At 42.2% G+C, this 12,216-nt stretch overlaps 1 protein-coding gene across 2 annotated transcripts in view; it reads right to left on the bottom strand.

The window, feature by feature from the left end:
• SPOP (speckle type BTB/POZ protein) overlaps positions 1-5,508 on the bottom strand; it is a 76,512-nt gene extending 71,004 nt beyond the window's left edge. For both annotated transcript variants that reach the window (XM_080923540.1, XM_080923541.1), the window contains exon 1: positions 5,239-5,508. The gene's annotated coding sequence lies outside the window, so the exon portion shown is untranslated. The remainder of the gene's footprint in view (positions 1-5,238) is intronic.
• Positions 5,509-12,216: the final 6,708 nt, after the last annotated feature.

Below are 12,216 nucleotides of genomic sequence, written 5' to 3'. Positions count from 1 at the left end.
AAACAGAGTTAAAATGAAGGCAACTTTGTATTTAATTATTTAGCTGCAGAGCCCCATAAAGGACACAAACAATCTAATTTACTGAAAGGAAAACTACAGAAAGGTAAAGTGTGGGGCTAGAGAGATAGATAGCTCACTGGCTAAGAACACTGGTTTCTCCTGCAGAGGACCTGAGTTCAATTCCCAGCACCCACACAGCAAGTTCATAACTGTTCAGGGGGTTTCTTCTTCTAGCCTCCAAGAGCACTGTATTCACACAGTGCACAGGCATACAAGTAAAACACCATACACATAAATAAAAATAAGGGTTAAAATTTTTAAATAAGAAAAAGAAAGAAAGAAAGGTAAAGCAAGGGCTGCACCTCTGGAATGGAAAAAAATACAGTCAGAAATTTCTTGTGCCAGAAAGCAAGAATGCACTCATATTGCTGAGCTGAGAGGACTCCAGAGGCAAAACAGAGAACATCGTGTGCATCTTAAAGAATGTTGTAACTGTTGGTAAGACACAATACATTAAAATCCATGAGTGAAAGATGATACTAACAGAAAGGAAAACTATTCATTTGCTACCAGTAAAGATGATGACTTCAGCTATGGGGATAACCCAAGGTAGAGTACTTACTTGCCTCCCATGTTGCAGGCCTTTAATAAATCCCCAGGACTGTTGTTTGTCTGTAGCTTTTCTAAAATGCCTATTAATTACCACCTCCTTATTCAGAAAATATTAAATGGAAAGAAAGACTCACCACAACCTTTTTTTTTGGGGGGGGGGGGTAGAAACTGTAATTTACTTCCTAAGAATGGCAAAATTTTTAAATCACCATTTTACAACTAGTCTGAGAAAGGTAAGGCCATCACATTAGGAGAAAGGTTACTGGAAAAACAGCAGTAGCCAGAATAGGACCATTCTAAATACTACTGCTAATTATAGGAGAAAATTTCACTGAAAAGTTTGAGTTTCATCACCTTAAAACATACAACTAAACCACATATCATTAACAGAAGCTCTGGTGCTGTTTCTCCTAACACTGTTTTACAACCAAGTCTTTAGGTCTCAATATCATCTTATACTGATAAAAGAACAAATTATTGAAACCAAGAAAACAAACAGAAAATTCTAAGAGATGATGTATATTGGAACACAAATGGCCTGGTCTCTTCAAAAAGCAAAGCCACTAATCCTGAGTAGCTTCAAACAGTTCTGAAACTAAAGAGACAAGTTTGAAGAGGAAAAAAATATTACAAACGATGACAGGTACAGTGGTGCTCTCCTTTGATTTCAGGACTTGAGGGGCAGAGGCAGGTGGCTCTCTAGAATTTGAGGCCAGCGTGGTCTACATACATAGTGAACTCTAGGCCAGTTAGGACTACATAGTGAGATCTTGTCTCAAATATAAAATAAAATTTAAAATTATTCAAGCTGCCTTGCAACAAATACTACAAGAACAACTGTGTAAAACAATGTATTTCATCTAAAGAGTAAAATATATCTGAAACAAAAGTTTAAATATTATACATCTTAACATATATAGCATGCATATATTTCATAATACGGCAAGTATGAACAATGAAAGTGGTAGACAGAAGGTAAATAACCGTACCTTTCTACTTTTCTGTATGTTTAAACTTTCAATAGTTGAAGAAAAACAACACACACCTCAGCATACACTTCCTCTAGAAAGCCCTCCCAAACAGACTCTCTTCCAGCCCTTCATCACTCCTCTAAGGTCTTCTCAGAGTAGAACACAAGCATAGTTATTATTAACATTTTATTTTCTGACCCTTATTTTATATAGTCAGTGTATCTTGTAAGATCACAATCTCCTTCAGGTACAGACACATTTTCGTTCATTCATTCATCCTTTTTTGGGGGGCTGGAGCTGAGAGAGGTAGGGGTCTCACTATGAAGTTCTGGCTGGCCTTAAACCAACATTGATCCACCTGCTTCTGCCTCTTGAGCACTGGGATTAAAGGTGTGCTCCACCATGCCCAGCCTTTTCTCTTTCTTTACAGCTCATAATAAGGTATTCTGTAGTCAGAAGACTGTTAAGGCCAACATTCTGGTAGAGAAAATAGACACTTAGTAAAGTACCTTAGCCACTGAATAACCTTTTCAACTCAACAAAAAGCAGCTCACTGGCCTTTGCTCATAGCTACCAAAATGATATCGCAAAACATCACATAAGCTTTTGGAGTTCCACACAAAAACACTAGAACTGAGAGTGAAGATGGGGAAACTGGAATTCAGGTCTCATATGCCTTCCAAGAACTGCCGTGGGTTTGTTGTTACCCATGCGGATAACTCTGTTCCTATGGCATCACTCATGGAAGAATATCCTCTAATATTCTTGAAGTACAAAACAGTAGCAGAGTTTGTCCACAACTCCTCCGTGGAATGAAATTTATGAAACTACATAAGAGCTTAACAGAAAAGAGAAAATACTGCCTAAGATTTTTAACTTATGAGAGTGTAGATTAGGAAACACACAGATGAGCTGTTGGCAATAATATAAATTCATATACCTCTGTGGAAAACAATTCATCAATACTGCCAACATTAAAAATGCATACACCCATTGATCTGGTGCATTCACAAAAAAATCTAATCCAATAGACACCAGTACACATTTAAAAAATGAATTGTGGCACTGAAAACCTAATGCTTACTAAGAACTAGTTGAATGATGGCATATCATATACAGTACAACACTCGTCACTTTTTAAAAAGGAGCTACTACACATACTATATGAAATGATCAGCAGGATAAATTGGGTGAAAAACAGACACCAACGAATCTGTATGTATTTGTGCTGTGCAGACGCTGGAAGGAGATGCAGCCTTTGAGAAGGGTGACCTGATTGACGGACAGGAGGAGAACCATGGAGGGCTTTTCATTCTCACCGTGGATCTTTTGGATTGTTTTTGACATCTGTATTACCTTTTATTTTTAAACAAAATTCTGCACCAATATGAATTAACAACTTAATCCTAAAAGTATCTCATGCTTTTGTATCATGAAAAACTTAAATAAGGCTTCAATGAGTTCAGAGATAAAATGTTTCCAGATAAGAACAAAGCATCCTAGATGAAGAAAGACAGGGATTACCTCATTAGCTTCACTTCTAGATTTTACAAGAGCATGATCCAGGCGAGGAGGTAGACCACATAAAGCATTTTCAACTACCATACTAGCTACTATAATAACTCTTTTAAGAGGGATAGTCACCAAAATACCAAAAGAACGCCAAGTTCCCTTATTCTAAATGTGGAGTTGACACAGTAACTTATGCTACTGGGGATGGGGGCAGGGGACTGAGTATCCAGCACTTTCCCAAAAAGGATGACATATATGCTCCCCCAACCCCTGTGCTGCTTCTGTGTCATCTCTTGACTCCAAGTGCAACATGGTAACTGGAAACAGCACAATAGACAGCTGAACCACATAAAGCCCAGTGTTAAGAGGAAGAGAACAGTGTATATATGATTTAAAGCCCAACAACATAAAGGTTCTAGAGTTAAAATGCCAACCAAAATATGTCTTGTCTTGTGAGAATACCAAAGAAAGAACACAAAGGAAAGGGAATTTCAAAACAAGGCTGATTCATGTCCCACTCCCAAGAGTCTGAGGCATGAGGTTAGCCAGACAACTGAAAAACAGAAAATGCCCTTCCCTTTTCCATCCTCTCCACCCAACAACAATTTGGCTATTCATTTTAATACAATTCAACAAACTTTTTGCTAGTAGAAAGTGTTTGTCTCTGGGACCAAACATGCTGGTATACCTAGCACTCAGCAGTCAGAAGTAAGCAGACAGATCTCTACAATCAGTCTAGAAACCAGCTTAGTCTTCATAGGGAATTCCTGGCCAGCCATGGCTACACAAGAACTTGACTGTGTCAAAAACAAAGAAATAAAAAACCTTTTTCCCCTCCATGGTAGAGCTAAGACAAAGTTTCTAATAGGTACCGCACAGCAGCAAACTAAAGATCCAAGTATTATAGTCAGCTAAAACCCTGGGTCCTAAGTCACTGGACCTCATTGTAAAGTTCCTCATTTTGATTTTTTGGAACTTGCCAATATGGAAGAATTATTGCTCAAATTATCTGAAAATAATACTTTTGTATAAGTTGTTCAGTTGTTTCTGATTTCCTGTTTTCATAAGGTCACATAAGGTACAACTATACAACTAAATCTTATAAACTGAACACTATGGAAAAACTTATACACACACACACTTACACACACACATGCAAAGAACCAAATAGGTCATACAATGTAAAAGGGCTGAAATGAAGCTACTGATGTGTTAATTTCTGTTTTGTTGTTACCTCAAGCCTTAAACTGTGTGTGGCAACGTATCCTTCCTTATCTACTCTGTAAAGGCAACTCAGAATTTTACTTAAAAAAAAAAAATCCCACCTTAGTTTTTTTTAATGAACCTTTTAATAAATCCTTTTAAATAAGACTATCAAAAACCCCTGCCAGAAAAAAACAAGTTGGACTTACTCCTAAACTTAGGGGAAGTTTGTAGTAAGGTTTCAGCATGACGACGGGAGTGGTGGAAAGGGAAGTAACTCTAGAACTAGAAGTTGCAGTTAAGTTTCAAAAGAGGGGTCAGCGTGGGACACGTTGGCTCTAGGAGGCGTTGGTAGCCTGGGAGTCTCTAGGGCAACACCAGATGCAAATAGTGCTTTGTCCTTAAATCCCTGGCATAATTTAAATTCTCCCTCTCGGATCGGAGCGACAAGCTCACTATTGGGTGGCAAGTTTAGTGAAGAAGGCGGGCTCGTGGTCAAGGGGCTCTTTATCCCGCAGGTCCCTGCAAAACAGCAATGCGCATGCGTCCTGAGGCAGCGACCAGGCACCCGGAGCTCCTTCGCATTCGAGCATGCGCAGTTTTCCATCTCGCCGCAGGCGACAGCTCACTATTTGGCAAGGGGGATGGGGTTGGGGATATGATGGTGAGGGAGGCAGGAGGCAGGGGGCGCGTTTGTGTTTTTAGAATGCTTGAGGTAGGAAGAACGGACAGCTGACTAGACTCTGGCTTCCTCAGGCCATGAAACCAACATAGGAAATGGGGCAGAGAATAACAAATACATTAGGGAAAGTGTAGTGTTGGGGGGTTTAGTCACTTCTCAAGGAAAACCCCCGCAACCCAACAGGCCAGCCCCCCTTCTTCGACTCTTCACACACACACACACACACACACACACACACACACACATACACACACTCACCTGAGAACGGCGGCGACAGCTGCTGGTCCCTGTCCCCCTGCGCTCGCCTCATACTGCCCGCAACATCCGGGACCTGCGGGACCGCCGATACACAAATACACTCTTGGAGCGCGCACACACATACAAACACTCACACACACACACACATACACACACACACACCACACACTCACTCACACACACACACATACACACCACACACACACACACACACACACACACACACACATACACACCGACACACACCGGCCTGGGCGTCCTGTCGTCAGCACGTCGACGCAGCGAGCGCGTACCCGCCGGGCCCCACCCCGCGCGGCCTCCTCCCCCGGCTTCCCGCCCCGCCCCACCCCGCCCCGCCCCGTCCGACCCCGCCCCACCCCGCCCCGCTCAAGACTCTCCAGCTCCTCCTTCTTTAAGACTCCGCCTACCTTTCCTAGTGCGCAAGCGTCGCGAGGCGGTACCAGAGCCCGGGGATTTGAGCGGAAGGCGGGGCCGGAGTGGAAAGAGGCGGGAACTCAGAGGGGGTCGCGTGCAGCGCGCAGAAGTTCTGGCTGAGGTGCGAGGCCAGAATGGAGGAAGGAAGCTGAGAGACAGGGACCGACCGGGTGGGTGGAGCTGCAACAGGCATTTCACAACTGAAACCTAGATGTGCAGTTTGTAGATTACAGATGACTTTGCTCTTACTTTCTTTTTTAGCCAACTCTCAGATAAAAGACTTGTTAAAGAACTTTTTACATGTGTTTTGTTTTGTTTTGTTTTGTTTGAAATAGGGTCTCTGTAGGATTGACTGACCTGGCACTCTCTTTGTTGACAGGCCGACCTTAAATTCATAGAGATCTATGTCCAATAAGCCTAGCCTGCAAATACTAACATTTATAAAGTACTTCGCTAATGTACTGTGAAGCACACCTTTAACCCCAGAACTCAGGAGGCAGAGGCAGGAGGAGCTCTGTGAATTTAAGGCCAGCTTCATCTACCTAATGAGTTCAAACTCGGCCAGAATTACAAGGTGACACCATGTTTCAAAAACTAAATAAATAAATTAGCATTTGAAAACGATAACCAAAGAACCATTCTTCTGGGAAAGATTAAAGTGGCAGGCGTGTGTGTGTGTGTGTGTGTGTGTGTGTGTGTGTGTGTGAAGGGAGAAGACGATGATTCTGTGACAATTTCTTGGCTAAGCCATCTGGGTCCCAGTCTGTCTCATGTCTTAACTCCCATGGACCAATAGTGATTCTTAAGTTGGGTAGAATTGTCTCAGAGCATCTTGGCCCTGGAAGAAAACCGTCATCTTTGTGTTGAAGTAATGTTGTCAGCAAAGAGATATTTGTTGTTTCATTCTTTGATTACCTTAAACTTAAAATATTTTATTACTGAATCAAGCTCTCAAAATCAGAAGCAGACTGCCTCCTGCATACACAAATCAGGCACACACCTAGCTCTGGACACAAGAGATCAACCCAATGACCCTATAGGTCATGAGGTAACAAGATTGCAGCCTGTTTGAGAGTAGCTTCCTGGAGCCCTACTGCTTTCCAAGCCTGTGGGACAGTCTCCAGGAGATTGCTCCTGTCTCTTCCCACATGCTTCTTGGCACCAAGTGGCTGGTGAGCCTGTTCAGCAGGGAAGGTTGGCAGCCCATGAACCAAGCCACTGGGTTTGGAAAGAACCCCTGACAGTGCCAAGCGGCTTTCTACTTTCAAGTACAGAAGCAGACCCTGTAACCCCATGTTAAATGTCCTAGGAATCCTGGGGGCAAAACACTCCAAGTCCCCAGGGATTATACAACCTGTATTCCAGATAAAATAAATTACTCTTGCTGTTTGTTTTCTGCTTTGGTTTTTTTTTTTTTTTTTTTTTTTTTTTTTTTTTTTTGATGTTGGGGTTTGAGATGATCTCACATAGTCCAGGCTGACCCCAGACTCACTATGTAACAGAGGCTAGCTTTGAGCTCCTGATCCCTCCGCCTCTACCTTCTGAGTGTTAGGATTGCAAGTTTGCTCCACTATGCCCAACCAAAATGGTTTGTTTAAGAATTGGACAGCCTAGATTGTCTAATGATATGGTCAGTGTGCTTGGCTCTAAAGCAGAAAGAGCTCTTGTCACCTGAGACAGACTCTTGAAACTTTTCAATTAGATTTCATTTACCATCACTATCAAAAAACCCTCCTCTCTTGAGCAGAAGCCAGAGAGGTGTTTGCTCTATGTAAAAACTCAAAATGTCCCATAGGAAACCCAGTAACCAGCTACAAGTCACTAGCTCTTGGTAACACTGAGGCTGTTTGGTTACCTATTCTCTTGACTTAGGATTTCACAGAAAAGCTTAGAGAGAAAGAAAAAGCTAGCTGCTTGGGAAGGGATCGTGGGGAAGAGGTGCAGTAAGACGTGGTTATGGGGAATGGACATCTGTTTCAGTTTCCTTACAATTGAGACTAATCCTTACAGTTTAGCCAGACTCTGTTCAGGCTATGGGAGAGGGCTCCTCTGGGTATGGAATACGTGCTAGCAGCTTGTCCAGTCCCCGGTCTGGATCCCCAGTGAGCTGAAGGGCCATCAGAGGTCCTATCACCATCTGTAGCTCTGTGCAATGAGGCTCCCATTTTACCATGAAGACCACACCGCCCACCTGAGAGATGATCCTTCCAGCCCCTGCACAAAGGGCTTTGATTTGGTGTGGAGCTGATTAAGCGATTGTGGATGTCCTTGGAAGCACTACGTGTAAGAATTTTAAACAGCTTCTCCTTTTTAATATGCACTTCCTCTTCGGTTTTAATTATTTTGTTCCTACATTTTCCCTTTCAATTTACTAAAATCTAGAAATGTAATTAGAGCAGAGGCCAGGCTCAGAGAAGGCTGCCAGGATTTCTACAGCATGATTAAATATACCAGGCATCCCTTTAGTGTGGGACTGAAAAATAAGATTCTCATTATTATCTTTCCCTTATCCAGGAAAGAATCGGTACCACGTACTGATCTGGATTTATTGAAAATGCAGCACTAATTAAAAACTCACCCAGCCTCTTGACAAGGTTTGGGTAAAGAAAAAAAAGTTCAGTTATTTAATTATTTTCCCCATTTAATGTTTTGTTGTTGTAACCACAACAAGCAAAGAAGCCCTTGTTGCTCCTCTTTCCTCAAAATAAAATTTTTTCTCTCCTCATGAGGGACTTAATGAGGCTTTTATCTATGCAACAACAATCAAGCTTACAATGGCACCAATTCAATTCGGTGCTCCTTGTGAGGGTAGGAAACATGCAGAACTCATTTTCTTAATCCAAAACACAAACGACAAAATGTTCACTGGCTGTCATGTGCCAGGTCTGGGCAAGGGATCTGTCCCCAAAGACCCTGAGATGTCTGGTATTTATTTATTTTGCCAACATAGATCTTGAACAGTTCAATACGCAAAAGCAGATTTTTTTTTTCCTTGAACCATAGGGGAGGTAGAGGCAGGCCAGCCTGAAGAGAAATGTGAACTTTAGATGGAAGCACTTAAAGGACGTAAGTCTCTTGCCTTTGTATTGTTCTTCTGCTGGTTCAATGGTAGCTTTGTATCCCACCCACCCATCCCCTGCCCAAGCCCAATTTCTGCCATGTTGGAATTTTTGTAGAGATGCCTTTGTAGAGATGGATAGACAGGAAGACCAGTAGGAAATACAGTCCTGTGTGCTGACACTGTCCAGCCTAAAGAAAAAGACAGGTAACACATTCAAGGATGTAAATGTAAGATCACAAACAAGAAAAAAAAAAACAAAGAAAGAGAAAAGTAGCAGTGATGAGGCTAAACTGACAATGGGAACATGTTAATTGATTGATTAAATTCCAAGGTGAAGGGACTGAAGAGATGGCTCAACAGTTAAGTGCACTGGCTGCTCTTTCAGAGGTTCTGAGTTCGATTCCCACATGGTGGCTCACAACCATCTGTAATGGGATCCGATGTTCTCTTCTGGTGCTGTCTAAAGACAGCTACAGTGCAATCATAGACATTAAATAAATAAATAAATTTTTGAAAAAAAAAATTTCCATGGTGAAGCTGTGGCTTAATGAATGTGCATGTTTCTTTTCTGCAGACCCAGGTTCAAACCCAGCACTAACATTTTCTAAGGTATAAATATAGATAAGCCTTCCAAGACTAACTGTTCTCTAACTTAGTAGATGATGAGGATATCATCCCTGGCACAAGTAGACTTGCTTATTTATGCACGTGTCATTGAGCACAGATTTAGGGTAAATGTTCTTCACTCACATCTGTGTACCCTGCTTAACCCTGCACCTAGGCGGTGCCCTGTTGTAGAATTCTCCAGGCAGCACAGAATCAAGGAAACAAGACAGCACAGCCGGCTCAGCCAGAACACCACCCACTGACAGTTGAACCAACTCTCTGACCTTGGATCCAGTTTCTTTACATTTCAACAAGAGCACTTGGTTGCAGGGACTGTGCCAGCTCTGGTTCTATCCACCGGAACTGAAATTTCCTAAAGAAATACTGACAGGGCCTCAAGAGGCTGATTTGGAAATTCAGCTGGAAACCAATGGCTGGTGTGAAAAGAACCATCCTCAGCCAGTGTGGTGACGAGGTCCAGCCTCAGGACACTGCTACTACATCAGGGACATCAACCTACAAAGGATACCTAATCTTTCCCCCTTTTTTGTGTGTGTGCTTTATATTGCAAACCTCAAACCCCCAGGAGGCTGCACCCACATGAGCAACCCTTAGGTCAAATCTGCAAAGAAAGCAATGAGGAGAGGCCTCCCTGCTTTGGCATGTGAGGCAGATTGCACGCACTCCTGTTCCTAGATGATGTCCCTTGCAGGGGTCTCACAGGAAGCAGGGCAGTGCCTTCCCCATCTCCTTGGTGAAAGGGACCGTGCACCACGGGATAATACAAAGCATTGAACAATGTGTTTGTTCAAAAGCTCTTGGCATATAAAAGGTATTCTGTCATCTTACTTCCCTCTTTAATAAAACAAAAGGCTGGGAATGATGTACTTACTTGAGTATTTGATTTCAATAAGCTTATAGATATTGAAGTTCTGAATTTTTAACCTGAGAAAATAGCTGGGAAACATGAGACATGAAAGGTGGAGCGCCAGGCAAAAAAGCCGCAGTCAAAGGACAGGGGACTGCAGGGTTGAATCCCAGATTTTGGCTGCACCAGCCACACAACTCCATCTGCATGTCATTAACTTTCAAGACTGCTGTAAAGCCAGATGTAGCAGCTCAAGCCTGTAATCCCAGCGCTTGGGAGGTTGAGGCAGAAGGATCTCCCATGAGTTCCAGACCTGCCTGGTCTACATCGTGAGTTCTAAGCCATCCTGGGCTACAGAGTGAGACTCTTGTTTCAAATAAACCAATAATAAATAAATAAATAAATATTCTAAAATTTATCAGAACTCATAACTTCAAAAGAAATTTTAGAAGCATTAACGTTTGTTTTAAACAAAGAATATACTAAAGGCAGGAGGCAGAGGCAGGCAGATTTCTGTGAGTTTGAAATCAGACTGGTCAATACAAGTGACTTTCGAGCCAACCAGGATTTTATACTGAGACCCTATCTCAAATAAACAAAATAAATCGGAGATGGGGAAGATATAGTAAAAAGTAGATTTTATCCAGGTTGTATACCCCATTACCATTTATTATCAGTGTATACTGGAAGAGGTCGTTACTTTATTTTTTTGTTTGTTTGTTTGAGACAGGATTTCACTATGTGGCCCTGGCTGCCTAGAGCTAGCCAGGAAGACCAGACCTGCCTCAAACTCAAGGGAGAACTGCCTGCCTCTACCTCTTGAATGCTGGGGTTAAAGGTTTGCCCTGCCACACCTGGCCGTTTTCTTTCTTTGCTGTTTTGAATGTGATTGATGCACCTGCTGAACGTCTGCTCTAAAATGACATTTACCCAAACGCAGATGCAGATAATTAAGAGAAACAAAAGGTTTCCGCTTCTGTAGGAATGACTTTGAATTTCATAAGTTTAGATTAGCCCTCACCATGGCTCTACTTTCTCAAGGCGAATTGATTTTAAATGAAAGTTTACCCTGTGTGGACTTTTTTTTTTTTTTTTTTTTTTTTTAAGAATTTAATCTAAAATTCAATTACAGAAGTTTGGTGCCCACATGAAAAGTCAAGCAGCGATTGCTGAATGCTCCTCAGGCATAGAACTCCGTCAGGTGCTACAGGATGAGTCCAAAGAAATCACAAGACTGTTCCAATTTTCAGTCCAAAACAAAACTAGGTTGTAACCAGAAGGGGCCCCAGAGATTGCCATGTTCAGTTGGTGCTTGTTTCTCAAGCTCTGGGCTTCTGACAATTTGCCAGGGACTTCACAGAAAGACAGGACCAGCTGGGGTAACATAAGCCACACCTCTCTCTCCTCCTTTAGAGCAGATGTTAGGCACTGACAGTCTCTTATTCTTCATCTCCCAGCACCTCACATCAAATCTTTTGGGAACTCCCGTAAAGCCCAGTTTCAAATAGCTTTGGAACCACAACTTGTCACTATCTTACTCCAGTTCTAGCTAAGCTCCTCATTTGGTTGGGTCTAGGAAGTCCTAACTGATCTTCATCTTTTTATTTGTGTTTTTAAATTTGAGACACTGTAGCTTTAGCTAGCCTAGCAATCACTATGTAGACCATATGTAGACCTTGGGGAGGTATGATTTCCCAAAGCTGATATCAAAGTTGTGTTACCTGGCTGGAGAGATGGCTCAGCAATTAAGAGCACTGATCTCTCTTCCAGAGGTCCTGAGTTCAATTCTCAGCAACCACATGGTGGCTCATAACCATCTGTGATGGGATCTAATGCTCTCTTGTGGTGTGTCTGAAGACAGCTACAGTGTACTTATATACATAAATAAATAAATCTTTAAAAAATAAAGTTGTGTTACCACCATGGAGAGTGATCTTCCTAATCTTCTAAGGGTCCCTTAGTCCATTTTCCCTTAGTAACTAGGGCAACCTAAAGTCAATTTAAGTCC

The sequence above is a fragment of the Micromys minutus genome (assembly GCF_963924665.1).
Source record: "Micromys minutus genome assembly, chromosome: 10".
Classification (NCBI taxonomy): domain Eukaryota; kingdom Metazoa; phylum Chordata; class Mammalia; order Rodentia; family Muridae; genus Micromys; species Micromys minutus.
This window is presented reverse-complemented; position numbering and strand designations above follow the sequence as displayed.